Consider the following 17,907-nt stretch of genomic DNA (forward strand, 5'->3'; position numbering starts at 1 on the left):
ACACCATTTCAGATTTCCAGTTTTAACTTATTTCCATGTTTTAGCCAGTTTCTTGAAAAATATATAAAGTAACACATAAGATGTAGTCACAGAATGTACCTGATTAATTTAATATAATATTCTCACAGAGTCGTACATTTGTACAGCGATTTTAATGTTTTGAAACACGCTTACTGCTCCAGAGCTTTGAATGTTATTCGAATCTGCAGCAATGATTAGTTGCACCAGCACAATAAGAGGTCTCAGCGGTGTTTAAAATGTCGTGTTATCCAATTATGTTGATCATATTAATCTCTAATATCAGTTATAATGTAGCATTTGCAGATATTCCAGTTACAAAAATAGAAAATATTCCAGCACTTATTACAATCATTTTCAGGCAAAAGCCCAGAAAGGAAGAATATTCCTGGCAACTTATGAATAGTTTGGCATAACTGGAACTTAGATAAATTATTTTGTAGTAACTTTACTTCATATAGTGATTGAATCTGACAACTGGAATCACATTTTTTCCTCTTAAACAGGGCTTGATGCTGTTCATCAGTGACACATTCAGCTTTCAAAACTTCATGGACAAACATTGAATGATACCCATAGTCAGGATCGCACCTGGTTCTCTGGTGCTGTAAGGCAGCAACTCTACCCCTGTGCCACTGTGCCACTGTGCCACCCTATATGTTGGTCAAAACACTGAGATCTGAGATAAGCTGGAAATCCAATGGCAGTGCATCCTCTGTTATCTAAGGCTGTTCGGGTTATCCAAGTGATGGGGCCTGAGAGCTACTCTGTCTGAGATCAAGCCATTGAAATTATTCTAGATATAGAACATAGGACAAGGAACAGTGCAATATTAGAACTGGCCCTTCAGCCCATGATGTCTGTACCAAACATGATGCCAAGACCATTACTCATAGACATGCACATAACCCATATTCCTCCAATCCCTGCATATCCATATGCCTATCCAAAAGTCTTTTAAATGCCACTCAGTGCTGGATTAATCTAGTAGCAAAAGTAGCATATGCTACCGGTCTGGCATTTTCGAGGGCCCCGCACTAAATGCTTGCAAGCTGTCTGGTGAAATCGGCATCTCACGATCTGGCAACCTTGTTGTTTACATGTCGGGGGAGCTGCATGGTACGTAATCATTACGGACGTCATTAATAACATGAGACGAATAAATAATTTAGTTCAAAAAAAACTTTAAATTGTTCCGTATTAGGCTCGGACACTGTGTGGGCCCGGACACTGTAGGACAAAAACTGCAGATGCTGGTTAAAAGCGAAGGTAGAAACAAAATACTGGAGAACTCAGCGGGACAGGCAGCATCTCCGGAGAGATGCTGCGGGTCAAGGCCCTTCTTCAGACTGAAGATTTTTAAAAACTAAAATACTTTATTTCTGAGTGTTGTTTTGCACAACCCAAACTCACCCTTCCCTCCCCACACTCTCCCCAGCCCCACAACAGTCACAACTGAGATTAAATGCCCCATGTAACGCATGGCTCAGTTTGGGCACGGCCATCTGCAGGTGCGTCTCGGTCACCAGCGCTGTGCAGGCCCCTCCGTCCCACCGGTCACTCCGCACTCTGTCCCAGCTCAGTGACGCTCCTGGTCCGGGCTCCGGCTTCCCCTGCGGCCATTCCGTCTCTTGCAGCTAGGGGGCCCCCTGACGAAGCCCCAGTCCACGCTGATGGGCTGCCCGGCCAGCTCCGACCAGTTCAAACCCTCCATGGCCGCCTGCGCCTCCTCATAGCCTAGGTCTCATACTCCACCAGAGCGCAGCCCTTGAGGTAGCCGGTAGCGCCGGTCCAGGTTGAGGTGCAGGTTCTTGATCTCACCGTACTCGGCAAACTTGTCGCGGATGTCCTCCTCGGTGGCTTCCACATGGACCCCGGTCACAAACAGGATCCAACACTTCACCGAGTGTTGAGGGCCTGGCTCGTCACCATCTTGCTCCACGGAGTCGGAGTCTTCTCGCAGCCTGGATCGAGCACCTTCCTCGGAGCCAAATCCTCACCCCTTACTCTTCTTTGCCTTCTCCTTCAGTTTGTGGATACTTTCGTCGCCCTCGTTGTCCATGGCGAAGTCCTTGCAACCCGCCTCCCCAGCCCGGGCAGCTGCCATTGGTGGAGCGGCAGCACGTGGCCGCTGGCTGGGTGAGGTCACGTGGGGCGCGGGATGGTGACGTCACCTTGTCCCGTATTTGGGAGTGAGGAAGTTGGCAACCCTAGCTACGGGCCCCGCTCTGGCTTAATCCGGCCCTGATGCCACTATCGTATCTTCTTCAACCATCACCCCCAGCAGTGCATTCCAGGCATTCACCACACTCTGTGTAAAGATCTTGCCCCGCTCATCTCCTTTAAACTTTGCCCCTCTCATGTTAAGCTATGCCCTCTAGTATTTTATTTTTCCATCTTGGAAATAAGATTCTGACAGTTTATACCTCTCATAATTTTGTATACTTCTATCAGGTCTCTTCCTAACCTCCAGCGTTTCAGAGAAAACAATCCAAGTCTGTCCAACCTCTCCCCATAGCTAATACCCCTTAATCCAGGTATAATTCTGGTAAACTTCCCCTGCAACCTTCCCAAAGCCTCCACATGCTTCATGTAATGGGGCAACCTGAACTGCACACCATTCTCCAAAAGCAGCTTTATCAAACTCCTATAAAGTTGCATCATGACTGCTTACAACCTGCTCTCCCTCATGGCTGGCTGTTGCATGGAGACAGCTCACCTGGACAAGGTGAGTTTGAGAGGCAGGCACCTTTGGTTGCAAGTCCAGGCGGCATGCTGGTCCCACCATACAATGTAGCCAAATGTATTAGTTGCCCAATTGTTCTCTTGGAATTGTGAAAGATTAGAGAGCAAAGCTTTAAGGTGAGAGGGGCAAAGTTTAAAGAAGATACGCGGGCCAGGTTCTTTATGCAGAGCGATGGGTGACTGGAACATGCTGCTGGGGGTGATGTGATAATGGAATTTACGAGACTTCTACATAGGCATGTGGATATGCAGGGGATGGAGGGGCTTGGATCACGTGCAGGTCGAAAAGATTAGTATAACTTAGCATCGTGTTCAGCATGGTCACTGCGGTTCCTTCGCTGTACTGTTCTATGTTCTATGTTCTCTCTCTCTCTCTCTCTCTCTCTCTCTCTCTCTCTCTCTCTCTCTCTCTCTCTCTCTCTCTCTCTCTCTCTCTCTCTCTCTCTCTCTCTCTCTCTCTCTCTCTCTCTCTCTCTCTCTCTCTCTCTCTCTCCAAAAATGCTACCAGACCAATTAAACATTTCCTGCCTTTCCTGTTCTCATTTCAGAATTTCAGCCACTGCATTATTTTGGTTTTACTTATTGTTTTCACATTTTACATGTTAAATGATTCACAGAAGATTCCAAAGTCATAAAGCCCTTGGCTGCTTTCTTGGAATCAATTGTGGTACAACATCAGTACCGCAATGCTGTGCTGTTCCTCACAGTTAATAATTAGTGCCTTCCCAATCATTTTTTCCACCGACATTATTGTGCAATTCCGTTTTCTCAATATATCCAAATATTCACCTCTTTTGTGAAAAAAGCCCTAGGCATTTGTTATAATGAAAGTTTGGTTTAAAAAAAATATCATTGCTACCATCTTTACCCAATTAAAATAATATCTCGTTTAAAACTCAGAAATGAATTTAATTTCAAAATTAAATATTAATTCAAAATGAGTACATATGCAGAGTATACTGCGAAATATTTTTGAATGTAATTTTCAGCTCTATGGGGTATTTAGCGTGTGAATGTTTAATCATTTGCTTTTTCTGCTCTGAGGGTGAGAACAAGAGAATTAATAGGAGAAGGCTGCACAGCACTTGAATCTGTTCCACTGCTCAATAAGGTCACGTCTGATCTTCTCCCTTCTCCAGATTCTCACCCAGTCCCCACACCACTTGATTCCATTAGTCTCCAAACACAAAATTAATTTCATTCCTAACTACTCACACACCAAACATTCCTCTAGGACACCCAGTTCCACAGATAAACAACCCCCAAGCAAAGACATTCCATCTTTGCTGACCACTTTTTCCAAGAGCATGTTCCCCTTGTTCTAGACTCCACGACCTCTCAGCCTCTACTCTATCAACCGTCTCCCTGAATCCCAATTGAAGTGGGCCAGTCTTGCTCAATGTTTCTCATGAAGACAACCCCTTATCACAGGATGTGTGGGAAGGAACTGCAGATGCTGGTTTATACCAAAGATAGACACAAAATGCTGGAGTAACTTAGCGGGTCAGGAGGCATCTCTGCAAAAAAAAAGGATGGGTGACGTTTCAGGTCGAGATTTGTCTGAAGAAGGGTCCCGATCCAAAACGTCACCCATCCTTTTACTCCAGAGATGCTGCCTGACCTGCTGAGTTACTCCAGCATTTTGTGTCTACCTTCGATTTAAACCAGCATTTGCAGTTTTCTTTCCTACACAAAATGTCAGTAGATAATCAGTCTCACAGCGCAGGCTCAACACTCACGTCTCTCCGCCATTTTTATGGCCCTGAATCATTGCCTAGATACCATCAGAACCATCCCTTTCATCAACATTCACCTAATTGAAACCGCCAAAAAGTAAGAATACACAAATAAATAATGATAATTTCCAGGTTGTAACAAGGGTTCAGTAACAGTTAAATGCTTAAGCAGAAATATGCACAGTCAAGAGGACCCCAACACGTTAGACACGATGACACATGACAACCTGGGACTGAAGTTCCCCAACCAATGTGCGCTTTGTTTAAAAATAAAATCAGACAAACGTGGTTTAAGTTGGTGCAGAGAATTGTGGCGCCACCCGCTGGTGTCAATACGCCAGTGTATAACAATGGGTTTGGATTTTCGGAAATTGCTGAGGAACACAAGCTTTTTTTTATTGTGTCAGAATGAAATGTGAAAACAGCACTTATTTTCCTACCCTGTCAGCCATTCGGTGATTTGTGGGATTTATGTTCACAGAAATTGACAAAACGTGGAGTTGATTGTAGCCATTTGTTGCTAGAAAGAACATTGATTAAAACCGAGGCAACTTAAAAATGACTAACCTATTTTGATCCATCATTGCAGCTTTGTACTCTTGACGGCCCATCCCTTGTAATTTTCATGGTCGGATATACTGAGGTGTAATAATTGCCACATTGGTCACAATGGTATTGTCAAAGACTCCATGCAAGCTGTTGCAACATTTTGTCATTCTGATAACTTTAGAGATTTGCTCAAATGGGAGTGAATATTCCTGAAAAATCAACAAGATATTAAGCAACAAATGAAATGCTTGATAGAATTGTCACACTGCTTAATAAACTGGTACAGTTTTTCAAAAGCAAACATATCGGAACTATATGCCGCACACAATACAAGTAATCTTTTTCCTAAACAATTAATGTAGTAAATTGTCAAAGGACAAATATTTACTATTGCATTTCTGCAAAAATGAAATTAATATTAAACAGGTAGTTTTCAGAAATTAATAATCCCATCTGTCCTCAAGAGGGGAAGAGAGACTTCATTTCTATAATTAAACTGAGTAAATGTTCCATTTAACTTTAGTTAAATATTTTATACTTTTTAAATGACGTGCTTTATGCAATTAATCATATGCAACTGAGATGTGCTCATTTACCTTTCTAACCTAACATAAAAAGTACCAATCTGGACCGAGGGAATGTTTAATATGTGTGGCTCTATGAGCAGCAATAATGAGTTGTATTCATGGGATGCTTCTGACTTAATATAAATGCTCCCAAGTGATTCTTTTGGATCTAATCAAATGGTATTTGACACTGAGCCACATTAGAAAATTCAATGGCCAGAATATTGGAACCTTAAATAATGTTTGAGCTATAGAGGAAAGTTTAGCCAAAGACTTCCAGAGTTTAGACCTTTGGAGCTAAAGGTCAATGTTTCCGATGTTGAGTTTCTGCTCGTCCAATACTAGATGCTGGACAAGCATTCGACAATCTGGAGGTAATGCTTCAAGAAATATTTTGGTGAAGTGGAGGTGAATATCATCAATGAAATGTGAAATGTGTTGGATGATATAGAAAAAGACCAAGCATAGAGTTATAGGGCCATAGTTAAACAGCACAGAAATGGGCCACCACATCATGCTGACCATTTTGCCCATCTACACAAATCCCATTTGTCCACAGTAGATACGTATCCTTCAGTGCCTGTATAAATGTCTCTTAAATGTAGTGATTGTATCTGATTTCACCATCTCCTCTGGCAGCCAATTCCAGATATCAACCGTGCCCTTTTAAAAAATCCTCTTCCTTAAAACTTCTCTAAAAATTACAGATCCATTGACAGAGTGGCACCAGAAGAGAATATAAAGCAAATGATTCTTTGACTACGACAGAACGAGCAAAGTACAGTCCCATCCAGTTGGATGACAGTGAAGTGATGCTTGAGGAGAGTAGTGTGGTCAAAAGCCACCTATAGTCAAGGCAACTGGTGGGAGATACATTACTTTTGCACAATTTCATTGGATACCATTTATGATTTTGGTTAAATGTTTCAATACTACGCCAGATCAGTAATCTGATCAGAGGTATTCAGACAATGGGTCCAGGTAAAGAAATGCATAAATTTGAGAATCTACAACATATTCAAAGACATTGTGTAGAAATGGAAATGGAAATTCACACTGGGTGAGGCAATGGGTGAAAATCTAACTCTATTTCTCTTTCTGCCTGATATGCTGAGTGCTTCCAGCATTCTCTGTTTTTACTGTCATATTGGAGGGTTGGCTTCTTGAGGAGTGGGACAGTGATGGCAGCATCTAACAGTATCAATCAGCATGGGAATCAGGAAGAGAAATTTGGTGGCAAGCAGTCTTGTTAAAATGTTGTCAAACAAGCCAGAAAAGTTGTCACGGAAAAGATAAGCTTAATGAGATAGCAGTGGAACTAGATTAAAATGTAATTGTGAATGTAGCTGGATAGGCCTTAGGAGTTTTGGCTTGGTGAAAGAGAAGCAGCCGGGCAGGAGGCTGCAGCGACAGTCTTAATAACAATACAGTTCATAAGCTCTTCATACATATCACAGAGGGGCAGAGGAGACTGCATAAAGATTGTTTGTGGCAGGGAAAGGCTAGATTCTACAATGAGCAGCTTGACATGTGACTGTATGATTTGATCAAGATATCTTTGGTAGTGGTTAGGTCAACTAGATTTGACTGTAAATAGTTAAATTGTTGGTCTACTTTATGCATTTATATCTGCGTCCTTAAAGGGCCTGTCCCACTTAGCCGATTTTTAGGCGACTACAGGCGACTAGGCTGTCGCCGGGGTGTCGCCTGTATGGTTGTGAGTAGTCTCCAAAGAGTTGTAGCGTTTTTCTGGTCGCCACTAGATTTTGAGATGTTTAAAAAAATTCGGCGACTGTTAGTTTGACGCCAATGATCGTAGCTTGACGTCTCCTGACATAGGTGCTATCGTAGGTTGTTGCCAGGTGACGTAGGTTGTCGCCGGTGCTGACCGGTGAATTCCATTGGCGACTACCTACGTCAACCTACGTCAATTGGCGACAGGTACCGGCGTCAAAACCGGAGGCCAAAATAACGTGAATTGTCTTCAGTTATCTTCAGTTGTCACCGACAGGGTCTTAGCTTGGTGTAGCTTGTCACGGGTAGACATAGGTTGACTTCAGTTGTCGTAGGTTGTCGCCTGTGTGGTCGTAGGATGTCGTAGGTGCGGTCATGGGTGGACATCCTAAGTCGCGATGATTGGGTCGCCGGTTGGCGGTAGCTTGCCATAGCTTGACGTCGACTAGGTGGTAGGTTATTGTAGCTTGTCGTAGACATTGTCATTGGGGGGGGGTGCAGTCGCCGTTTTTTCGGCGAACTGCTATGACTATGACAGTCGCCAGCAGTCGCCTAAAAAATTGCCTAAGTGGGACAGGCTCTGTAAGGTCATGGGGATGTGTACCATACCAAACAGAGGAGCCAAGGGGATGTGAATTAATGATTTTAATAGGAAGAAATGCAGGGGCAAGCTTGTAATTAAGAAGATCAGTAATTGCAGAAATGATGTGGTGACTGGAGGACCAATTATGAATGAAAGTGGAAGTGAGTGTTTTAAGTGAATTCAGAGCAAACGATTTCCAGAAAGGGCACAAGAGGAAATTGGATGGAGAGGAGGAAGGAAGATGTGCAGAGAGTGAGATAAAACGTGCTTACCAATCCTCCTGCCTGTGAATGAATGGTAGCAATTTTTGACACAAGATTCTTTAGTCAGAGGGTGGTGAATCTATGTGATTCATTGGCACAGAAGACTGTAGAGGCTGGTGATGGATATTTTTAAGGCAGAAATATGTAGATTCTTGATTAGTACAGGTGTCGGGGGTTATGGGGAGAATGCAGGAGTATGGGGTTGAGAGAGCAAGATTGAATGACTGAGTAGACTTGATGTGCCGATTGGCCTATAGACAATAGACAATAAGTGCAGGAGGAGGCCATTCGGCCCTTCGAGCCAGCACCGCCATTCAATGTGATCATGGCTGATCATTCTCAATCAGTACCCCGTCCCTGCCTTCTCCCCATACCCCCTGATTCCGCTATCCTTGAGAGCTCTATCCAGCTCTCTCTTGAATGCATTCAGAGAATTGGCCTCCACTGCCTTCTGAGGCAGAGAATTCCACAGATTCGCAACTCTCTGACTGAAAAAGTTTTTCCTCATCTCAATTCTAAATGGCCTACCCCTTATTCTTAAACTGTGGCCCCTTGTTCTGGAGGGGGCCTAATTCTGCTCTTATCACTTATGAACATGAAGATTCAGCCCCCACCCTTTGCCTTCTCCCTCCCCCTCCTCCGCACCAGCCAAAAATGAAACCACTCCAGTTTCTCCCACTTTTTAGCTCCTTGTCACCATTGTTGCAGTTTATGCCTTTTTCAGCAGTTCATGCAGGTGCCTTTTTAATGTTATGATGTTCGTCGCCACACAACATCAGCAGTGACTTGCGGATTGCTTATGTATTTACGGTGAATTAAAATGTTTCATCTCTCTAACCAAATGTAATCTGTGTTTTCTGGTCACTCTAACAACCTGAAAACAAAATCTCTCTGTTCATCCTGTCTGGGCAACTCAGAATTTTATGCACCTCAAATCAATCCCTCGCCAGTCTGCTTGGATTCAATGGGGGGAAAAAACACCACTTACTCAAACTCTCCTCATAACTATAAGTCTTCAATCCTGGCAACATCCTCACAAGGTCAAAGCGATGGCCTTGAAAATGTACTGGGGAATTTAAACGATACTAATGCGTCCTATTGTGATATTGATTGTGCATCAGCATTTAATGGTGATTAGTGACATTCTATTAATGTCCTGAGTTAGAGCTGACGGGGTTTCATGCACCCGAGTCGCAATATTCCGCCCCCAATATGTTATTCCTCCAGCTTTACACCGCACTGTTTTCAAGCTGCAGTATCATGATCATGGTAAGTTCATTCACACCGCTTTCAAAAGAATCAGAAATTCTCCATTTTCCAATAGCACTTAAACAGATTCTTTAAAGGTTCGTCAATACATGTCCCTGATATCAGGTCATTGGGCACAGGACTAACCTTTCGATTTGCGGAATTGGTGCCAGAGCAGGATCTGGTTTGATTTCTCATTAAGAGAAGGCTTGCGAGTAAGACATTAATGACATATATTAAGTGTTTGGCAAATGTCTGGGTATCCTTTTCCATTACTTCTGATCAATAAATTGGACAGATCGAGCGAGGTAGAGAGTGTGTGCGTTTGAAGCCAAGCCCTTCTTGGTTGTAGCCTTTCTTTCAACATTATTTCCCTTCCAATCCAGAATAACACTTAACACACATATTTTCAGGCCATTTTAAAGCGAATTTAAAGTGCAAATGCAACAAAAGAGAGAGAGATATGAGAAAACACCTTTGTCGCTGCACCATTTTCATTGCTGTCATGTCCTGTTATGGGTGATTCTATTGCAAACGAATCAGAAAATGAATATTACATGATTGTATGATAATACCACATGCGTTGTCACAAACCGTGCACCGTTGGCTGAAGCGTTTGAGAGAACATTTCTCGGGTCATCAACACTGAGTAAACAAGCCATATCAAAGCCATTTCAGAGAACGGACATCTTACTTGCTGCTAAGTTCGTTTTTATGTTATGGTGTAAACTACCCCATAACAATGAAAGGAAAACCCCAGCCTCCGTCAAATGTTTGATGCCAATGGAACTGACCGGGCCTGAGAAATAATATCGAAGTTAACATTCTCTCCGCTAAGCATTCGCCCACTGACTCAATGCTTTCACCCCGGACATTCATCATGGCTGAGCAAGATAATGAAATTATATTTAATAATTCACATGGACTAAAAACTGTTTTGGTCGGATATTGCCTTTTGCGGATAAAGGGATACATTGTTATCGACAGGATTTTGAACCTCTCCTAATTATGATGATGAATATTACAAACTTGGAATCATTCACAGTTAACTATGCAAACGCTGACATTAGTATTGACAAAATATGTCATATCACTTCTGCCGCGTCTGCCAAGGCGCGTAACCACCATATCAGCCATATTGCGCTTTATCCCCTGTGAAAATAAAGCAAATAATCAGGAGACATCAAGATTTCTATCGCTGTTGCTTTAACGGAACGATCACGCCTACGTGAATGGCTTAATATTAGCATGACCGCTGAAACTGTTGAATAGGTTATCACAAACCCATTTCGCAAACTACTTAAATGCTGCTGTCATATTCATTGGGAATGAGGACTGGTGTGAAAAGACCCGAGTTGCCCGCGTCCGGTTGGCCCACAAAAACAAATAGCGTTTTCAAACGTTAACTCTTGGAAGTTAAAGGGTATTAACGACTGTATTTAACAATAATATGTATGTAGTAGGCTCATCGGAGTGTAAATCTGTCAAGTGGATAAGATATGCATAACATGGTGCCTACTAAAATAGAATGATTTTGCTTCCATCCTAGATAGGTTGCTGTCCTTTCCAATACTTCTTGCTTATCTTTTAGATCTTCATTTATCTTGCCTTTTCTAACATTAATTATAGTCTGATTTGCGCACACAAAGGGAATGAGTCGGCCGGCGCTTCTTTTCCCTTTCACGTGCAGCCTCTCAATAGCAGACTTGTGCGAGCAAACGCATCTATGGTATATATTGGTTTCACAGAAAGGGTTGGTTTAATAAAATGGGGGCGACCGTATCTTCCCAAAACGTGCTGAACAGTCTGAGCTTTGATATGTCCTTTCATTCAATCCACACAAACCAGGGAGCTGTCAATATATTCGACATGAAATAGCTCCAACGCAATTCATTCCCTTGCTATTTAAACCCCGTTTCAGTATTTTTATGCGAATGGTGCTTGATTTACATTCCTATCATTATCTTGAGCGACGAGTCGAGGTTTCCAGGGTTAAAATCGGACACAACGTGGTTTTTCCAAACAATGTCAGGGTGTCTGCTGATAAGTGACAGATCTACGTGGCAAGGCATCTCTTTTAAAGAATTATAAGAAGAAGAATTCATCCCTCCTTCCTTTAATTCTAATTTTTAATTAGCCTTGTAATAATTCACAAGTTAATAATACCGACCTCATTTTCGTCCATCTATAATACTGAGTTGGAAGCAGAATTGCAATTTCAGTCAGAATCTTCTGCAAGTGCTTTAATTGTTATCGTCAACTCGCATATATTGCGTTAATAATCTATTAGAATTTTGTTCTCTTTTTATATCAGTCTTGATTTAGTTTGATTTGAGGTTTCGGGAATTTACTCAAAAGTGATGTCAAGATTTAGATCTCATTTCCAAACCCACGAGACTGGTAACTGTACCATCTAGTAGCTGTTTGTGTGTGTATATATATATATATATATATATATGATAGGCAGAAAAAGCTGGAGTAACTCAGCGGGACAGGCAGCATCCCTGGAGAGAAGGAATGGGTGACGTTTTGGGTCGAGACCCTTCTGCAGTCTGAAGAAGGATCTCGACCCGAAACGTCACCCATTCCTTCTCTCCAGGGATGCTGCCTGTCCCGCTGAGTTACTCCAGCTTTTTGTGTCTATCTTCGGTTTAAACCAGCATCTGCAGTTCCTTCTTACACACATATATATATAATAGGTTTAAGGTGAGGGAGGGAAGATTTAATAGGAACCTGGGGGGTAACCTTTACACACAAAGGGTGGTGTGTCTATGGAACGAGCTGCCGAAGGAGGTAATTGAGGCAGGTGCTATCGCAACGTCTAAGAAACAACTAGACAGATGCATGGATAGGACAGGTTTAGAGGGATATGGACCAAACACAGGCAGGTGGGGCTCGTGTAGATGGGACATGGTGGCCGGTGTAGACAAGTTGTGCCGAATGGCCTGTTTCCATGCTGTAAGACTCTCTCTCTCTCTCTCTCTCTCTCTCTCTCTCTCTCTCTCTCTCTCTCTCTCTCTCTCTCTCTCATAGAAACATAGAAACATCGGAAAAATAGGTGCAGAAGTAGGCTATTTGGCCCTTCGAACCAACACCACCATCCAATATGACCATGGCTGACCTAAAATCAGTACCCCTTTCCTGCATTTAAATCCCCAAGAGCTAAATCTAACTCTCTCTTGGAAACATCCAGAAAATTGGCCTCCATTGCCCTCTGTGGCAGAGAATTCCACAGATTCACAACTCTCTGGGTGAAGATGTTTTTCCTCATCTCAGTCCTAAATGACATACCACTTATTCTTCAATTGTGACCCCTGGTTCTGGACTCTCCCAACACCAGGAAAAAAATTCCTGCATCTAGCCTGTCCTATCCTTTGAGAATTTTATATGTTTTTATAAGATCCCCTCTCATCCTTCCAAATTCCAGTGAATACAAGCCCAGTCGACCCATTCTTTCATTAGATGTCACTCCGCCATCCCAGGAACTAATCTGGTGAACCTACGCTGCACTCCCTCAATAGCAATAATGTCCTTCCTCAAATTAGGAGACCAAAATTGCACACAATACTCCACATGCAGTCTCCCCAGGGCACTGTGCAACTGCAGTAGGACCTCCTTGCTCCTGAACTCAAATCCTCTCGCAATGAAGGCCAACATGCCATTAGCTTTCTTCACTGCCTGCTTCACCTGCATGCTTACTTTCAATGACTTATGTACAAGCACACCCAGGTCTCGTTGCACCTCTCCTTTTCCTAATCTGACATCATTCAGTCTGAAGAAAGGTGTCGACCTGAAACATCATCCATTCCTTTTCTCCAGAGATGTTGCCTGTCCCGTTGAGTTACTCCAGCATTTTGTGTCTACCTTCGATTTTAACCAGCATCTGCAGTTCTTTCCTACACCATTCAGATAATAATCTGCCTTCCTGTTCTTACCACCAAAGTGGATGAACTCACATTTATCCACATTATACTGCATCTGCCATGCATCTGCCCGCTCACCCAACCTATCCAAGTCACCCTACAGCCTCGTAGTATCCTCATCGCAGCTCACATTGCCACCCAGCTTTGTGTCATCCGCAAACTTGGAGACCTCTCTCTCCCTCTCTTTCTAATATATATAACAGCCATTGTAGAAATACATAAACTTGTTTAGTGACCGATATTATTTTCAGTATTCTTTTAGCAAATCAATGCCCCCATTGATTTGCGTCAGGTTACAAAACTAAAGACATGAAGGTGCGTGGTGATCACATGTAATTGAAGATAGTGCGATGCAATAAATATATGTCGACAGGGGGTGCTGTATAGAAAGCATCCAGAACATCCGAACTTGGATTTCGCTCAGTCCTATTTTTAATTTGTTTTCTGATTGCTGTGTTCAGCGACCAGCTGTTCAATGACAATGGTTTCATTCACCACATTAGAAAAGTTAAGCGATTACATTAACTCTGAGAACTATTAACCTTCCGCAACCCCCGCCCACGCCCCCCACTTCCCCCTCCCCCCCCACGCCCCCCCCCCCCCCCCCATCACTCCCCCAAACCGCTATCCTGCCGACCAAAGTGTTGTTACCCAATCCTAGTAGACATGCATAAGCAAAACGAAGAGATCTTTCAGAGACAGCTAAACAGAGCGGTGAAGAATAATCGCATTCAGAGGTATGCTTTCGAACTCTCACTGCGGCAGGCAAAGAGTTAATTTCCACTGGCTTCGGTCTCTGCGTCCCTCCTGTGCCGCGGCGTCACCTCTTCAAAAGGAAACTTTAAAAAAATGCGGAGGGATAAAGAATCGTTCCCTAAAACGATATAAGTCTTCAACGTTCAGAGGCAACACCTAAAGTATCAAGCAGCTCGTTTATCTCTTGTTGCGAGACTTCATATTACAAAGGAGCTCCCTGATGATAAGTATCTGCCGTCAGCGAGATTGACTGCCCTGATGGACATGTTCGCGGTTTCTGATGTCTTCTCCTCAGGGGTTGTTTTATGACCTCGAAATGTGTACCTCTCTGATCTGTCTTCTTATAACCTAAAGGGAAATAATTAGCACAAAAAAAAGAAAATCAGTTTGTAACAAGGGAGAAGAGGGCGAACCTGATCTCTAAGGCGCGTCAGAGTGACAATGCATTCCTTGGGTGAAAGTCATGTCATTAATAAGATAGTGACTGCTTAAAAACCATATTCGTCCAATTTGGACTTGTAACTGGGGATTTGTAGATGCTTATTGCGACACTTGAGGGCGTCAAATTAAAGTCGTTTTATGATGTTTTTAAACATAGTTTACCAGATTATTAGGGTGACTTTTCCAGCATTTATGTAGCGCTTAATAATATATGGTTCGATTCAAGATTGTGGCGTATGTTTTAAACTGGACGCCTGGATCCTTGCTCTTGAAGAAATGATCCAGGGGTGAATGGAGAATTTTGCGTTGGGTGTCTACGGATACAAACCAAGCCGGTAGTGGTGGAATGAGGGAGGGGGAAATTATTTTTACAACAGCATATAATAGTGCTGACAACCGAACCATTGAAGTGAGGGCAAGAGTACCGGTGATTTAAAACAGAAATATCAGGCTATTATACATGACCACTTGATAGCAGCCTTTGGGTACATCAATGTCGGAAAAATAACAAGTTCTATGAAGCAGTACAAAACTTTTGCACCTTTTGGACCACTTTAGGTTCGAAGGATGTAACCAGTGTGAGCTGCATGAGTACGATCAAAGACTTTAAAATAATCCTTACCTTTACGAAAATAACATTTTTTGAGCTACTTAAATGTAAAATCCAGAGTGGATTTTTCGACTAATCTGCAACAATGTGAATCCATAGCATTCTATTACCCTTAGATTAATCAACAGTTGTCCATTTCACACTTCTCAACGCAAATATATTAATACTAATATAACATATAGGTTTTTCTTATCATGATGATAATCATATTCACCCAGATTGCAAAATAAATATGAAAAAGTTACCAAATGATAGTAATTGCTGAATTATTCCCAAACCCATGCACTGGCGTCCACGCGAACTGAGATGAATATTTTGAGGTTATTTTCGGTACTTCTTTCACAAACCGGGATGTGAATGATGAAACTCTTTGCTTTCAACAGTGCTGTCCGAATCTTGGAATTTGGAGAAGCAACATTCAGACTAAATTTCCTTACATACCAACGTGTTATTAAGTGTGGGGTGAGGGAGAAATGCAATATTCCAGATCTGAAACCTCTTTGGATCACCCTTCTATCAGGGTGTTCATTGGCTTCTCTCTAAACTATTCACAATCGTGGAAAACTTCGAAAGGAACCGGGTCTCCATGTTTAATTTTCCCCTTAATTCATATTAAACAACCATTCATTGAGCGGTTGGCTTTAAATAACTCACTGCAGCCTGGTGTGCCTCCCCCCCCCCCCCCACCGCAAGTAATCCCACAAACAACTGAACTCAGTCTCTTTCAGCTCGGCAGGCAAATTTGTGCAACTGTAGAACAAAAGAGCTTTATTGCGTTGTAGTAATGGGCCTCGAACTTTAGAAGCAACTCCACTCCCCTTCACGATGAAAATAAACACGACATTGTCCTTTTGTGCGTTCAGGTGATTCTCTTTCTGAAAGATAAATTAATTACAGATGCAAATCATGAATTATTCCGGAACCTGTGAGGAAGTGCGTTGTAGTAATAATTATCCTCTCAGTAGCTACATCTTTCTGCCCTGTGCATCGTTAACTTGTATTTTTCTATCTAAAGTTATGCACCAGTAGTGACTCATTTCCCCAATAGATTTGAATAATTGTGGGGGGTTTTCCGGGTGTCACAGAACGTAGTGTTGTTTAATACGAGTCGATTAGAATGGACAATAATGCAATTGTAATATGAACCGAAAGATGTCACGTAGGCTGGGATTGAGATGTGGACACCGGTAATCATCTTGTTAAAAGAGTCAACTTTAGGTACCTGGCTCATTAGCCTGGTCGTTTAGAAGAAGAGAGAAGCTAGCACCCGGTGGAATAACACGAAGGTGTGAGTGTTGTCACTCAATTCAATGAAACGGAAGATTACATTGGATAAACAGCAAAGGTCAAAGGTAACAACTAATGTACAGGGAATAAAGATGCGTGTTTCAATTTCCATGGCACGCTCATCCAACTATATTGACAGGTTCCTAGTGGCATAAATTATCTGCATTATAGTTGAGAGCTGGACTGTTGCAATCATTGCCTATTATGTACTGTAGGACAAAACAGCAAATTGACGACTTCGGTCTGATTACAATTCTGCTAAATTATGTAAATAACTAAACAATGCCCATGATGTGCTGTGTTCAGTACAATGTAATGAAGCATATTAGCAAAGTGCAGATAAAGATAAACTAAATGGAAACCTTAATTAAATCTTTCAAAACAAATTTGCTCTGTTGAGGCTTTTACTAAACTGTGCGGGCGAGTCTGTGAAATAAACGGTTTGTTTTGAGATTGCCGCAGTTTAAATCTGGTGGGGGAGAAAATGGGAAAAAATATCAGTCCTAGCCCACCATTTACCGAAGTGATATGAGTACATCCAAAGTGTTATAGTGCAACATTAAACGGCTTTGTTTCGCAGCCTTATTTCCTGATTTGTGGCTCTTCTAAATTAGCTCTCCAGTAAGTGTTCAAGTCGTATTGCCTGTATTATTGTTGATGGTATATAAAACCGCAGTTTAATATATTAGAGATGTTTATGTTTTTGTTTCATAAATCATAAGTGCTCCATGGCCTCACGACTTTCGGTGGTGGTGGGGGGCGGGGGGGGGAGTGGAATGGGGCGATGTCGGTGAAATCCATCAGGCAATAAGTGAAAATGGTTCGTCTCTATTAAACGAACTCATGAGAAATACAGTACAACATTAAAATGACATATGCGAAATCCCGCTTGAATCTGAGGTCACAGCATATCCGTTCTACATATAAATCTTCATATACAAATTGGGCTCGCTTCCATAATAAAATTATTGCTATTTCTTGCGGTGCTACACTTCATAAAATCGCGTTTTAATGTGCAATATATCCCTGGCATATAATACTTTATCAGGAAAACCTCACAAATTGAACGTCCCTGTTTAAAATCGCATGGAACATTGCAGACGTCTCTTTTTGCATCTGGCTGTTTCATACACGGGTAAGTTTTATTTTCTCTGCGCACCTACCAGCCGAGCTGGAAACTGGACTTTAAAAAAAAAGCCAAGTCTGTAGAATAATACATTTATATAGAAACAAGGCTGTTTGTTTTCACATTGAAAAGTGTGTGTTTCCTCAACGGGCAACCAGTGTTGGGGCGCTCAAAATGACAGAGGAGCAAGAGGTTTTGCGCTTTAAACAAATTTCCCCCACAGATGGAAATGAAATAGCGTTTTGTGCCAATGGACAAGAGTAAGTCATTTGCTTACTGGTCGTCTAGTGGTGGTTGGCAGGACGGGTTTCTTTTGTGGTAT

This window comes from Rhinoraja longicauda, chromosome 16 (assembly GCF_053455715.1).
Source record: "Rhinoraja longicauda isolate Sanriku21f chromosome 16, sRhiLon1.1, whole genome shotgun sequence".
NCBI classification, from domain to species: Eukaryota; Metazoa; Chordata; class Chondrichthyes; order Rajiformes; family Arhynchobatidae; genus Rhinoraja; species Rhinoraja longicauda.